The 14,532-nt window shown below is 42.5% G+C and overlaps 1 protein-coding gene across 1 annotated transcript in view; it reads right to left on the bottom strand.

The window, feature by feature from the left end:
- AGPAT4 (1-acylglycerol-3-phosphate O-acyltransferase 4) overlaps positions 1–14,532 on the bottom strand; it is a 146,110-nt gene that overhangs the window by 52,288 nt on the left and 79,290 nt on the right. The gene's annotated exons all lie outside the window — the stretch shown is intronic.

Genomic DNA, 14,532 nt, shown 5'->3' with positions numbered 1-14,532 from the left:
ATTCCCACTTGTCATCCTCTGGCCTCTCTGTCCCTGCTTCCTCCCAGGCTCTGTGGTCCAACTCTATTCCTCTCCTACACCTAGCGGCACGTCTCCTCACAGCCCGTGCCCGGTCAGTCATAAGGGACAGTTTACCTGCCAGGTTTCCACCCATCTGGGCACTTGGCAAGACTAGCAATCTGACTACATCAAGCTTATGAGAGACGAGAGCTTGGTATCCATAAACACCATCAGCCCTTAGATTTTGTTCTCTAAACACCATACCTGTGGCATGTGTAGTATTCCTGGGAAAACTGTCAAAGCATCAAGCACCCATACGTAACTTCTAGTTCACAGGCAGATCGAGAGGGAGTAGGTTAAACACCCTCACGGTGAGCACCCACACACCCAGAACACAGCAGGTTCTACCAGGCAGTGCTGGGCTTTTCACAAATTAAGAAAAAAAGAGGTTGGGTGGGGTGGGGTGGGGGTCTGTTCTAAATTAAGAGAAACTTCAAAGACATAAAAACTAAATGCAATGTATCGGCCCTATTTAAATACTCTAAATGTTAAAAAAGAAAGAGGGAGACAGCTTGGAAACAATTAGAGAGATTTGAATATAGGTGGTATTACATTATATTAAGAATACAATTAATTTATATTCTTTTGATAATGACATTGGGAATATGTTTTTAAGATGTCTTTTTTTTTTTTTTTTTTTAAAGATAGGGTCTCACTCTGCCACCCAGGCTGGAGTGCAGTCGTGCAATCTCAGCTCACTGTAGGTTTGACCTCCTGGGCTCAGGTGATTCTCCTGCCTCAGCCTCCCAAGTCGCTGGGGCTACAGGCCTCCCAAAGTGCTGGGATTACAGGCCTGAGCCATCACACCTGGCCAAGATGTCTTGATTCTTTATAAAACACATCTCATGACAATGTGGGCTGATATTTCATGACATACAATGTCTGGAATTCAATTTTTACATTTTCTTCAATCAACTCGATACCTGCCAGTAGGATGAAATATTTAAAGTGAGATCTAGATTCTTTGACTTTGGAGAATCCTTATGCTGTTCTCTCCACTCATACAGATTTTACATTTTTCATAATAAAAAAGTTCAAGAAACAAGTTGCCTCTTCCACAGAAAACATGTCCAGAAAGCAATGACTCATCACAGCAGAGGCATCACCCAAAACCTCTCAGTCCTGGCTTGGGCACCGCTACCTCTTCTCTAGGAGCAGCGGGGAGAGAGGCAAAGACGAAAATGGCATAAAACTGTTCACCCCTAAAATGCAGACCAAGGCCATGCCTGGATTTTCTTTTTTTTTTTTAATTTCTGAAAGAGATGAAGATTAAAATGCAATCTGAAAATACTTTGCATTTCAATACTACTATATTTGAAGCGATTAAAAGGTCTAAAATTCCCGAAGAGTAAAAGCAGTCCCCTTTCTGCCCCTCCTTTGCTCACTGCATGGAGTCATGAGAAATTCCTGAAATCTTCCATTTTCTCCTCACCCCGTCACCAAGGAAAGTCCCACTGCCTACTCTGGGCTGAGGGCAGTCAAGCTCCTGAGGCTGGACCTTCAAGCCCCCAACTACTTGGGAGGCTGACCGGCTATGGGTAGCTCCAACCCCCATGCCTCAGTCTCCTGATGGCTAACCTGGAACACTCATGCTTAAGACGAGTGAATCAGAGCCTGACTAACGTGACGATGAATCACATTTCTCAGCCTACAAAGCTGGGGATCAGACTCTGGAACGAGGTACAGGCAGTCCATGGGAAACCCTGCCACCTCCCTACTGTCTCCCAGGGCTCCTCTATTTTCAGCCACAGGATACGTTTCCAAGAATTTCAACTTGGAGCAACTCGTGTTCCTGTGCACACCACCGACGGCCCCTGCAGTCCACCGCTCGCTGCCATCACTGGTTCCATCCGCCCACACTTCCCATGTCCACCACCGCCTGTCCTCCCTTCCATCTCCGGTGCTGCCCTCCTTGCCCCTTGATGACCCTCTACCCGGTCTCTCTGCCTCCAAAGTCACCCGTTCCACACGCCAGTCTCATGCCTCGCCACCACTTCCTCCTGTTAGAAGCTTCTGCTGGCTCTGCACCATCAACCAGATGACTGCAGGCTCCCCAGCAAGCCCAACTCCAGGCCACCCTCTCCTTCCTCCACTTCTCCCCACTGCACTTCCTGAGCTGAAGCCCAGAGCAACTGCAACGCTGTTCCTGGAACTACCTAGAATTCTCTGTACCTACCCCAAGCTCTGGGTTCTTGCTTAAGCTGTTCCCTTGGCCCAAAAGACCCTTCCTTTCTAAAGGATGTCCAGCCTTTTCTGTTTTCCAAGTTTCAGTTCAAATAAGACCAGCCACTGCCCCCTCACCTCCCTTAGGAGTAATTTCTCTCTCTTTAACTCTCCTAAATCCCCCATGAGGGACACAGCCTCAGACTCTGAAGTCAGACCTGAATTTGAATTCCCATTCCATGATTTACTAATAACATCGGCATATTTCTTAACCTTGCTGGCTTTCAGTTTTATCTGTAAAAAAGGAATAATATGATATCACTCACAGAACTGCTGTGAACATCTAAGAAGAGAAGACTAAAGTTTGCAAAAGAACTGTGAGTGCGGATGACGTTGTTGGTCACCCTTTTCTTGGAACCTCTCTCTCCGACTTTCGTACTTTCTTTCTCACATTCTAGTTACAGGCACGTTTTGTCTTGTTCAGTATTCTTCTACCATAAAGTGTGCTTTCCTCAACAGGAGGGTCTTGTCTCGTTCATTTCGTTGTTGTTGCTGCCCACAGCATGCAAGGCAGGGTTTGCCCAACTGTGGGTCTCAACAAATATTGGAATTCGACCATATAGGTGACAGCTGGAGTTGTGTAGCTAAGGAAAAATTCACCAGGATCCAAATCGCAGCAAAAATCAGTTAAGGACAGTATGGTCCTAAAGCCCACCTAATTTTTTTTTTTTTTTTTTTTTGAGACAGGGAGGGTCTCGGTCTCTCGCTCAGGCTGGATGGGGTGCAGTGGCGCAATCTCGGCTCACTGCAACCTCTACCTCCCGCGTTCAAATTCTCCTGCCTCAGCCTCCCAAGTAGCTGGGATTACACATCCAGCTGGGACACCACATCCAGCTATTTTTTTTGTATGTTTAGTAGAGACAGGGTTTCACCTGGCTGTTCTCAAACTCCTGACCGCAAGTGATCTGCCCAACTCAGCCTCCTGAAGTGCTGGGATTACAGGTGTGAGCCACCGTGCTCAGCCCAACTTTTATTTTAAAAGCACCATTATAAAATTACTAACCTGTTTAGGAATATTTAAAGCAAACTGTAAAATCTACATAAGATAAATATCTGCTCTAAATTTTCATCTAATTAATGTCTTCTCTCACCTTTCCCTTATTGAAGTATAATTTGGCTTATTTTCATTATCCAAATTCATTACCCACAGAGCAGAGAAATACGTATACATTAAAATGCAGTTTTAATATGTATAAATATATAGAATAAAATGCTATATATGTACATTCTAATTTTGAAACAGATAAATTAAGATGCTAAAATATACACAATTACCAAAATAATTTTTACAGGCAGAAATGTGGAAGGGACTCTAAACCAGTACTGTTTTTTAAAACATAATTTCTTCACATGATACATTGATTGCCTCCATATCTCAGCCTAGGAGGCCTCGGGATATTTAATTTTGTCTCTTATCTAGTAGAAAACCATCTTTTTCAGTAGAGCAGCTTTTAATTATTAAGGATTATGTATAAATTGCGTATTTTTCTATCAGACTTGTGATAAATTAGGTCACCAGATAATTCTGAGATCCTCTCTTTACATCGGTTGTTTCAAGTGAAACTTTCTAGTGTTTCCAACAACATAATATTCTGTCCCTATTAAGATGACCAGGTAAAATACAAGGTACCCAGTTATATTTGAATTTCAGACAAATTATACATTATTTTTTAGCATAAGTATGTCCCACGCAATAACTAAACGACATTATGAGGCATGCAATCTCTGGGACACATACTAAAAAATCGTGTTTATATGAAATTTAAATTGAGCTGGGTGTGAATTTTTATTTGTTAAATCTGGTGATTCCAGTCCTTATGAACCCAGCCGTCACCATGGTAACAAGCACAGCCGTGGCTCCGGGAGGGCAGCTTGGGGAAGAACTGAACAGGGCATCTCTCGGTTGAGCAGCCAGCAGCCGTCGAATAGGGATTCTGTAAACATCATTCCCTAGAATCCCGAGAGCCACCTGGATAGATCGGCATCGCCATCTCATTTCACAAATGGCACATGGAAGAGAGAGGCTTTCCCAAGGTCATGTCCATTCTGGGAAGCAGAATTCCTGTGCCGGCTGCTGCTGTCCCTGATGCTGAGGGCTCAGTCCTCCTGCTTTGCTGGCCTTGTGCATGTGCAGAACACGTGTTTCTTAGAATCTTAATAATTTTGAATAAATCTGTGCCTCTTTTATACCCCCATCTTTAAAACATCCCTGCGAAATCATTTTGCCAGGGTTTTATCTACCAGGTGAGCTTTATCTAATCAAGCTATGAGGCTGGTGAGTGGGCACGCAATGGTGTTGCTAAACCCAGATTGCCTGGCAGCCCTGGGAAGACCAAGGCCAGGGATTAGGACGCTTTTCCATCTGCATACTGTCCGGCCTCCTCCCCATCTGGCTCTTGTGGTGAAGTCTAATGAGTGTGCCAAGACCAGCAGAGTGCCCGGAGGTCACAGCTCAGGTAATGGGTGGGGTCCAGGGAAGGGACACGAACAGGATGGAGGAGCAGGGAAGAGGAGGAAGGCATTGAGGAATCGGGTTGAAGAGAGAACCCACATGTATTGTATACATACTGTAGCCAGGCAGTGAGCGAGGCTCGTCACCTGCGGAACTCACTTACTCAGAACCTTAGTTGCCTGTCCGGACTATCCCTCCTCTGCACAGATTAAGAAGCTGAGGCTCTGAAGTCTTAGCAACTTGCCCCAGGCCGCTGAGAGGGTGCAGGCTTCTGTCTGTGCTGTGCACCTGCACATGGCAGATCCAGGCCAGCTGCGCATCTGTGGGCTCCTCCATCAGTCTCTGGCCCCCTCTTCCACCTCACTGTCTCCACCCGCCCCTTCCTCACCCACCGCCCTCCTAACCACTCTCTCCTCCACCCGAAAAAGGGCTGAATGCCAACCTGAAATGCAGTTCTTTGAGTATTTGTTTTCATTTTCAAGAAAGCACTGAGTTTTGTGCAGGCCCAGGCTCTGTTGTCTTATCAGTTCTGAAATGCTCTGTTGGTTCACATTTTAATACACTGAAATCAGGGTGTGTCTCAGTATTGATGGCATCCCTTAGTTTAATTGGAGCATTTCTTTTCCTTTCTTAGAGATGCATAATAAATATGCACCTTACGATCAATGACTACAGTCTATGAAATACAGGAATTAAAACAAAACAGGGTGACCTTAGGAAGCTGATGTCATTTAGATGAGCTGTATCTGAAATGCAGCCATGTATCTCAGAAGTGCCAGGGTCAGGGCAAGGGAGGGATGATTAAGGAACACAGGGGACTTTTACGGCAGTGACACTGCTGCAGGACATTGCCATCATGGGCACATGACCGTATGCATGGTCAAAATAATGTATCAATATCGATATTACTTCATCAATTGTCACAAATGTACCAGACTAATGGAAATATTGGTGCTAGGGAAAAAAGAGAGAGAGAGAGAGAGAGAATATGGAAACTATCTGTACTTTCTTCACAAATTTTCTGTAAACTTAAAAGTGGTCTTAAAAAATAGCCCATTAATTTTTTTAAAAGGCACAGTGATTTGATCCTTTTATATCTCTCCCATTGAAAAAGGTTAAAGAAAATACACAAAATACTATTTTATGTTTCTGATTCTCCCTCTACCTCCCAACTGGTTTTAGCTATCTGTGACCAATCAGTAGAGAGCTCATGGGAAGCTTTACCCAGAAGAAACCAAGAAAAAAAAAAAAAGCCCCGATCCTTAGACCTTAAGATATTGATCAAAGGAGTAGAAAGATTCTCATTCCACCTTAACTTCTGAATATTCCAAATCTCACTCTCTAATTATGCCAATGGAAAAGAAAGACAAGCAATATGCCAAGATAGGTCTGAAGGAAAAAGGAACAATTTACATATGATCTAAAATACCCATCTTTAGAATAAAGGCAAGCAGAAATAAATTAATCATTAAAAAGTCAATTCTATGGTTCTTGGGTAGTAATTAGATGTATTTATCCAATAGTCTGTAATCTCAGGTTATAACAATAGTCAGACTTTGTTCTTTGTTCCCAACAAATATATCCAGATGTTCAGAGGAAAAAAGTTTTTTCCAGTCTGGATTTCCCATGAAGTCAGACTGGTTAGACCCATGCTAACCTTGGTTCAAATCTCCCCAGCAACCCTGCATTGGTTTTTTAACTCCTTAAGAACATAACATGGAGGAAGCTAATCATTTGATTCCAAATGCAATAACATTCATTAAGTGCTTACTATGGGCCACACCTAGTGACAAACGTTTTACAAACATTATCTATGTTACAAAGCAGTTAGCGTATACTTGACAGACGAGAACACCCGAAATGCAGAGGAGTTAACATAAACGCCTAAGATCACAAAGCCAGCAGATATCACACCCAGACTCAGCTCAGGCCTGTCTCACTTCACATCCCACACTCTAACCCACTGCGCTGTGCTGCAAATTAGGAATCAGAAGTATGTAAAAGGGTTAAAATGTGGTACTTAGGAACTGAATGAAACCAGGAAAATTATACCGTTGCCATACAAATTCAGTTGGAGAGACGTTATTCTGAAAGCTGACTCAGACCAAGGGGGCCAATCCCACCTGCCCCACCATGACCCTAAAATTAGAATATCAAGGGGAATCAAGTATCTGAGACACAAGGAGGGACACTGTCCACTTCCAGCAGCTCTGGAAGTGGGTGAAATTAGAGCCAGACAGGACTAAAGATGTATACATATTTTTTCTACCTGTCATAGTCCTGAAAATGTTGATTAATTACATTAAAAGTACAAGGTTAAATTGCAGCTGTTTGACTTTTGCGGACTGACATTTAAAATACCAAAAACAAAGACTGTGTCCGATACAGATTACATGAGTTGGGAGACTGTCTCTACACCAATCCATGATGTAGGTGCAGAAGAGAGTTACACATAATATGCACAAAACTAAACTTCAAGGAGGCCACTGTTGCTTCAACAAGCCAAGGCTGGTTTGATTTCCTGACTACAGTATTTTCTAGCTGACAATCTTGAACAAGTGATTTAACTGTGTTTCTTTCAATGGTGCTTTCAATTCTCAATTTACCTTCCTCTCCCCTGGTAAAGACCAGAGTTGGGCAGTGTGTAGGGAGGTGTAACTGTTCTTGGGATTTACAAGAATTGTCCTATTTCATGCTTTCAGGTTTTTTTTTTGTCTCATGTTTCCAAGGTGCCTTTCTTCTTCCTTCTCCCTGTCTTTTGCAATAACCATTTTTTCCCTCTACTAGTTTAGAAGTTATCCTTTTTTTTTTTTTTGGAGACAGAGACTTGCTCTGTTGCCCAAGCTGGAGTGCAGTGGTGCAATCTCAGCTCACTGCAACCTCTGCCTCCTGGGTATAAGCAATTCTCCTGCCTCAGCCTCCTGAGTAGCTAGGATTACAGGTGCCTGCCACCACACCCAGCTAATTTTTGTATTTTTAGTAGAAACACGGTTCCCCCATGTTGGCCAATCTGGTCTCAAACTCCTGACCTCAGGTGATCTGCCTGACTCAGGATCCCAAAGTGCTGGGATTACAGCTGTGAGCCACTGCGCCCGGCTGCAAGTCATGCATTTTTAAAATATCTCAATTTATCCTTCCTAGTGTCTTTTATGTTACTCTGGCCTAACGTTCTAATATTGTCCTTCTAATTTAACTCCACAAGACTTTCTGATTGTTTATACAGTGTTCATTTACATCTATCCATGTATCACCTTTTTTTCTCTTCTTTCATCCTCATATCTCAGGTCATCCATCTAAGAGCTTTTTCCTTTTCCTGAATAATTATCTTTAGCATTTTCTTTAGTGAGGATATGATGGTGAAAAACACAATTATTGTTTATCTGAAAACGTGTTTATTTTGCCATTATTCTTGGAAATTATTTTTGCTGGATGTAGAGTTCCAGACTTAGAACTTATTTTTCTTTCAGCACACATTAAAGATACGATTGCATCATCTTCTGGCTTCTGCTGCTGCTGGGAAGAAGTCAGACTTAGGGTGTCGCTCTTTGGAAGGTGGTCTGTCTTTTCTCTTCTGGTGACATTTAAAGTCTTTTATATTTTGGTGTTCCACAGTTTCACTATGATGCATCTATGTGTGACTGCTTTTTTCTTTTATTTTCCATGGGTTTCACTGGGCTTCTTGAATCTTCGGATTAGTATTATTTGCCAGTTCTAGAAAATTCTGAGCCATTGTCTCTTCAAATACCGTCTCTTTCTTCCCCCCATCCCCATTTTCTGGAAAGACATACTTAATCTCTTTCCCATGTTTGTTAAAAAATATTTTTTCATGTCTGTATCTCTGCTGCATTCTGGATATTTCCTTCTGCTGTGTCTTCCAGTTCACTAACAGTCTTTACAGCTGTGTTTAAGCTGACATTAAACCCATATGGTGAGCTTTTCAATCTAGTAGTTTCTTATTTCTACAGGTTCTTTTGATTCATTTTAAAACCTCCTAGGTTAATTTTTACAGTTTATTGTTTCTGACAGGTGCCACATGCCCAGTCCAAGACTATCGGAAGCTAACATTATGGTTGGAGATTTCCAGAGCATCTGGGTGATTTGAATACACACTGCAAATCTGCAAGCAGGCTGCTCTGTGGTCACCACTTTTCAGAGACTTTTATTATCTTCAGCTCAACTCAGACCAATACAAACTTCCCTGTTGGCCACTAGACCTGTGGGATGATCAACCTTCCTTTTGGCTCATCTTTACATTGAGGTTACAACCTTTCACGGTTCCAGTTTTATGAAGGAAGAATCCCTGTTAGACTCCAAGACAGACTGGGCTTTGACATCTGTGTTGACACTGCTGGAATGCTGACAATCAGATTTGCCTGACTTTGTGTATATCCTCAGCAACGCTGTGGTGCCCTGACTATCTGCACTGTCTTCCCTTAGATTTTGCCTGGTATGTCCTTACTATCTTGACAGCTCTTTGATACTTTTAAGAAGATTTAAAAATATGTTTTATCCAATATTTTTAGAAGAAGGGTCGGGCAAAATAACCTAAGCTGCCATATTGTTGAAAATGGAAGTCAATTCTGCTGAAGGTAGTTTACTTTTCTAAGCCATAACTTTCCTGTATGTAAAAGAAGGTTACATGCAATCATTGTCTACAGCTGTGCTGTCCACTCCATTAGCCACCAGCCACATGAGGCTGCTGAACATGTGAAAAGTGACTAGTCCAAACTGAGATATGCTGTAGGCATAAAATACACACTAGGTTTTGAAGATTTCCAACAAAAAAAAAGAATGCCAAGTATCTCATTAATTTTTATAATGGATACATTTTGAAATGGTAATTTTTGAATAGATTATGTTAATCAGATATATTACTAAAATTAATTTCACCTATCTCTTAATGTGGCTACCAGAAAATTTAAAATTACATGTGTAGTTCTCATTGTAATTTGAACGCACGACACTAATCTAAAAGATAATGCTTCTTGGCAATGTTATAACGACACTTTATGAGCCACTCCTGTTTCCTCTGTCAGTCAAACCTGGTCCCCATTCCTTTGCAGAGTAGTGTGTGTGTGTGTGAATGTGTGCATGCATGTGTGTATATGCATGTGTGTATATGTGCGTGTGCATTAGGTGTCTGTATGTGTGTGTATATGTGTATGTGTGCATGTATGTGCATGTGTATGTATATGTGTGTACGTGTGTGTATGTATATATATGCATGCATATGTGTATGCATTTGTGTGTACGTGTATGTGCATATGTATGTGTATATGTTTGCATGTGCTTGCATGTGCCCTCCACAAGGCTGTTTCTTGACAGAGGAAACTTATTTTGTTCATCTTTAAGTTATCAGACTTGGTGCCTGTCACATTACAGGAGCTCCTTAAACATTTGAGAAATTAATGAATAAAATGGTTTCCACTGATGATCTGATACACTTAGCTTTTAAAGAGGAACAACTTCCTTACTTCTAGTTTCCCTGAGAAGGGATCCTTCCCTAGATAAATTCCTGCCTTCCTGCATCTTACTTGCCCCAGGAGATGTTTTGACCACCATCTTCCAAGTCCTTGCTTAATTTCTCAAATTGTTTAGAAATGTAACTGTGAAGAATACTATTTATTGAGGACTTTCTGGGGATCTCGACATTAAGTAAAAAATTAAATATATTCTTCTTTTCTCCAAAAGAATATAATACAATTTAATTTAATCACACCAGATGCATAATTCAGAATTTGAAGCAAATGTCTCATTTAACCAAAAACCAAGTTGAAGGACAATTCAAGACAAGAAACTGGCTCCTATTTTCAGGGTAAGAGTCCTGCTTTTCCTTTCCAGTGGCAGTCTTCCCAAAATAAGAGAAAAAAAGTAATTATTCAGAGCAGACAAGCATTGCAGGACAACCACTGGGAGGGTTATAAACACCTTTTAAACGAACATTCATTATATGGCGTGTCCTGCAAGGAATGCTCCCATCATTCCAAGATTTAAAGCCACCTAGAAATACAGCAACGTCACGATCATCAGAATGAGAAGTTTGTACATAGCCAGTCATCTTTAAAAGCCCAAAGTGTTTTCCAGCGCACACTTCATGTAACAGTTCACACAGCATGTCCACGATGCCTGTAGTAAAAGCAAACATTGCAGAACTTCATCACGTGGTCAAAGCTGCAGAAGGAGGAAGAGACCTTGCATCAGGCTGTGTCATGCCTCGGTCACCTTTGACTATTCTGAAGAGGAAAGAACTCTACGAAGGCCACCCTCTGTCTCTCAGATCCAAAATTACACATACAGAGAAGCTGGAGACACTTAGGGAGGCATGCCACGCCCTTGGAGCTCGTCACACAGGCATGGCTCTACGCTGCTCTCTGGGGCAGGTGTCAGGGCCAGCAGGCGGACTGATTGTCTAGCGGTGGCATTAGGGCAAGTCTTGAATGTGAATGTTCTCAAGGTCCGCTCTGATCCTATCTGTTCCCAAAGCTTCCTGACATTGTTCAGACTCTCCCCACCATGTGCAGAGGCAGCTCACACCTGCAAGGCTCTGTGATTCATGCGCTGGATATTCTAGAGCCCTTGAAGGTGCCAGGACTTTCGGACTTGCATAACTTCATGAGGCTTAATGACACACAATCCCAAGCCAGAAAGATAACCCTGACCTCTTTCTAGGATGATGTGGTTTGCCGTCTGAAGAGCACTGTCGTTCTAGGAGAAAAGAAATGGGACCTAGTAAGTTAAGGCATCAGACACTGAGTGCTGATGCTTTACCAAATAACAGCAATGTTAAGAAAAAGCCAGGAACTGGAGAGACTGGGGGCTGGAGGGAAATCTGCAGAAAAGGTGTCCTGGAAACTATGAAAGTGTTTGAAAAGGAAAAAAAGAAGCAGTTAGGGCAAACCCAACAGACAAATCACATCAAGTAACACCTAGTGCCTGGGTTGGGGATGATTAAGTCAGCGAGGGGTAGGACCGTGGTCCTATGCAGGGTCCCCAATAGGTCTGACGCAACGGAGTTAGGGTAAAGACTAGAGTTACGAATCACAGTTCAATCCAATGTGTTAAGAAGCAAGGAGAGGGTCACGCACGGTGACTCAATGCCTGTAATCTCAGCATTTTGGGAGGCCGAGGCAGGCGGATCGCTTGGGGTCAAGAGTTTGAGATCAGCCTGGCCAACATGGTGAAACCCTGTCTCTACCAAAAATATAAAAAATTAGCCAAGTGTGATGGTTTGCACCTGTAGTCCCAGCTACTAGGGAGGCTGAGGCAGGAGAATCTCTTGAACCTGGGAGGCGGAGATTGCAGTGACCCGAGATCGTGCCACTGCACTCCAGCCTAGGCGACAGAGCGAGACTCTATCTCAAAAAAAAAAAAAAAAAAGAGCACGGAGAGGAAAAATTAGAGGGAGGAGTGGTCAACTGGATGGTCAAGAAAGTCATGTCAGGTCCTGCTCACTGAGCAAACACTTGGGCACTTACTGGGTGCCCGGAACTGCTCCAGGCACTGAGGAAGTCAGCTGCGAACATGAGGCAAAGTTGCTGTCCTCTTAGAACTCCGTGTCCAGTGGAGTAGGCAGTAACAGAAGCGCACAAGAGGTGAGTGCTTCACAGGAAAATGACACCAACCACTTTCCCAAACTTGTTCCATGGAACGGATCCAGGAACATTTTAATTTGCCGATGCTAACAAGTATTTTAGGAGATGGGTCATTTGGAAAAAAACGAGATAAACCAATGCTTTTCCCTTTGGCCTTCTCCGAACACTTAATGTGCTAATGGACAGTGAGCGCTTTCAGAGAGGAGCCAGAGCACGGAAGCCCAGACCTTGCCCTGCTAGGGATGTTAAAGAACTAGCGTTCCATAAAACAGTTTGGGAAATGCTGCTCTAAGTGATTCCCAATGAGGTAAGTACACCTGCTTAGGTTTATTTCTTAAAATGTTATTCCATGAGGTCGTGGTCAATATTTTCGACATCTAAACCTAGTCAGTCCCTCCTCCGGGAAATCTTCCACAGTGATAGCTGCCTCTTCTGACTCCCAAATGCTCCCAATGCACCCAACAGGCTCTCTCTCCTCCTACCTCAGCCCTGTAGGAATGTACCGACGGATGTACGCATTACTCCTGGGGCTGATGTTTTCCTCTCCGAACCACTCTGCTTCCTTGCCAGACATCTTTACATTCCCTGCAGCTCCTAACCTAGTGCCGTCATCTTGCAGGAGCTCCTAGAAGGACTGGACAGGTGGAAGGGTGGGAGGCTAGAAGGAGAGCCTGGGAAGGAGACCACTGGTCCAGCCCCAGGGAGGTCACCCACAGGGGGCACCCAGGGGAGTTAAGTGCCTGCTGGAGTTCTGGAAATAAAATTACTTACCTGGACTCTAGAGGAAATGTCATCATCAATAAATACCCACTGTTGATTGACTGAAATGTGGTCTTGGCCTCACTGTCAATAGCAATGAAAAGCTACACATAGGGTTTACCCAGACAATTCAGGGTGGCAACCTGTTGGTTCTATTTTAATAATTTCTCTTTTTGACACGATGCATTTTCTATTTCTGTTTCTCCCAACTCTTCTTCAGTCTCTCATATTTCATTCTTCCCACTCTTGTTTTATATTTTAAAATATTTCCCTTCACTGTTCCATAATAAAGAACACATGTTTATTGTATTAACATGCTTATTGAAGAGTTCTGTGTTTCCTCTTCTCAATATTAAAAGTGGATATGCAAAAGATATTTATGTTCTTTCCTAAATAGAATAAAAACCTCTAAATTATACTTCTCGCTTGTACCTAAATATAATCTGCAAGTAATTTTTCATGCTTTGGCAAGTGGCTCTCAGCTGAGAGTGATTTGACAATCCCTCTCCTCTGGGACATTCGTCAATGTCTGGAGACATTTTTCATTGTCACGATTTGGGAGAGGGATGCTACTAATTAAGGGTAGGAGCCCGAGATGCTGTTAAACATCCTACAATGCACAGAACAGTCCCATGACAAAGAACAATCCAGTCCCAAGTGTCACCACAGCTGAGGTTGAGAAATCTGTCTTATGGCCATGACAGTGAGAAAAATAAACCAGGTGGCAAACACTACCTTTAGGGTAGAATTTAGACATATAATTGCTCAGGCTGGGTTACATCCTGGTCCCACCATCTACTACTTGTGAGGCTCTGGACATGCTATTTAACCTGCTGTGCCTCGGTTTCCTCATCTGTCATGGTTGTTATTAGGTTTAAATAAGCTAACATGTAGAAGGAACTCCACGGAGTGCAGGGAACACTACATGCAGTATGACTGTTTTTCCTTTATGCTGACGGAGTGCGTGAATGTTAATAGGGAAACTGACCTGGAGCTTACATGTTGTTTTGAATAAAGACAAAATTACATAGCTTGTTAAGGGGTAAATATCTTGCTTATATTATCCAAGATTCTATATTTTAAACTCCAGAAACTCCTCAAATATATGCCAAAGTTATTGCTGATATTGATTCCTTTTCTGAAGCCCTAAGATTTCCTTGTTAAAATTCATGATGCAGTAAGCCTTTGGGACAGATTACATATATTAATTCTAAAGAACATCTGGATATAACAGAAATGCTTAATAACGCAGGTTTTTAAAACGATTCTAGTTTGGTAATTATAGAGGAATTTTAAAAAACACATTAACTGGTCTCACTCTTTTCTGCATAAATAGCACATTGCAACACTGTGCATCGGACTTGCAGAAACACACAAAAAAGCCTTTCTATAGGACTGCAAACGTCTTCAGCAGGCATTCGCTCACCATCTCAACGCATCTTCTTG

This window comes from Chlorocebus sabaeus, chromosome 13, assembly GCF_047675955.1.
Source record: "Chlorocebus sabaeus isolate Y175 chromosome 13, mChlSab1.0.hap1, whole genome shotgun sequence".
Classification (NCBI taxonomy): domain Eukaryota; kingdom Metazoa; phylum Chordata; class Mammalia; order Primates; family Cercopithecidae; genus Chlorocebus; species Chlorocebus sabaeus.
This window is presented reverse-complemented; position numbering and strand designations above follow the sequence as displayed.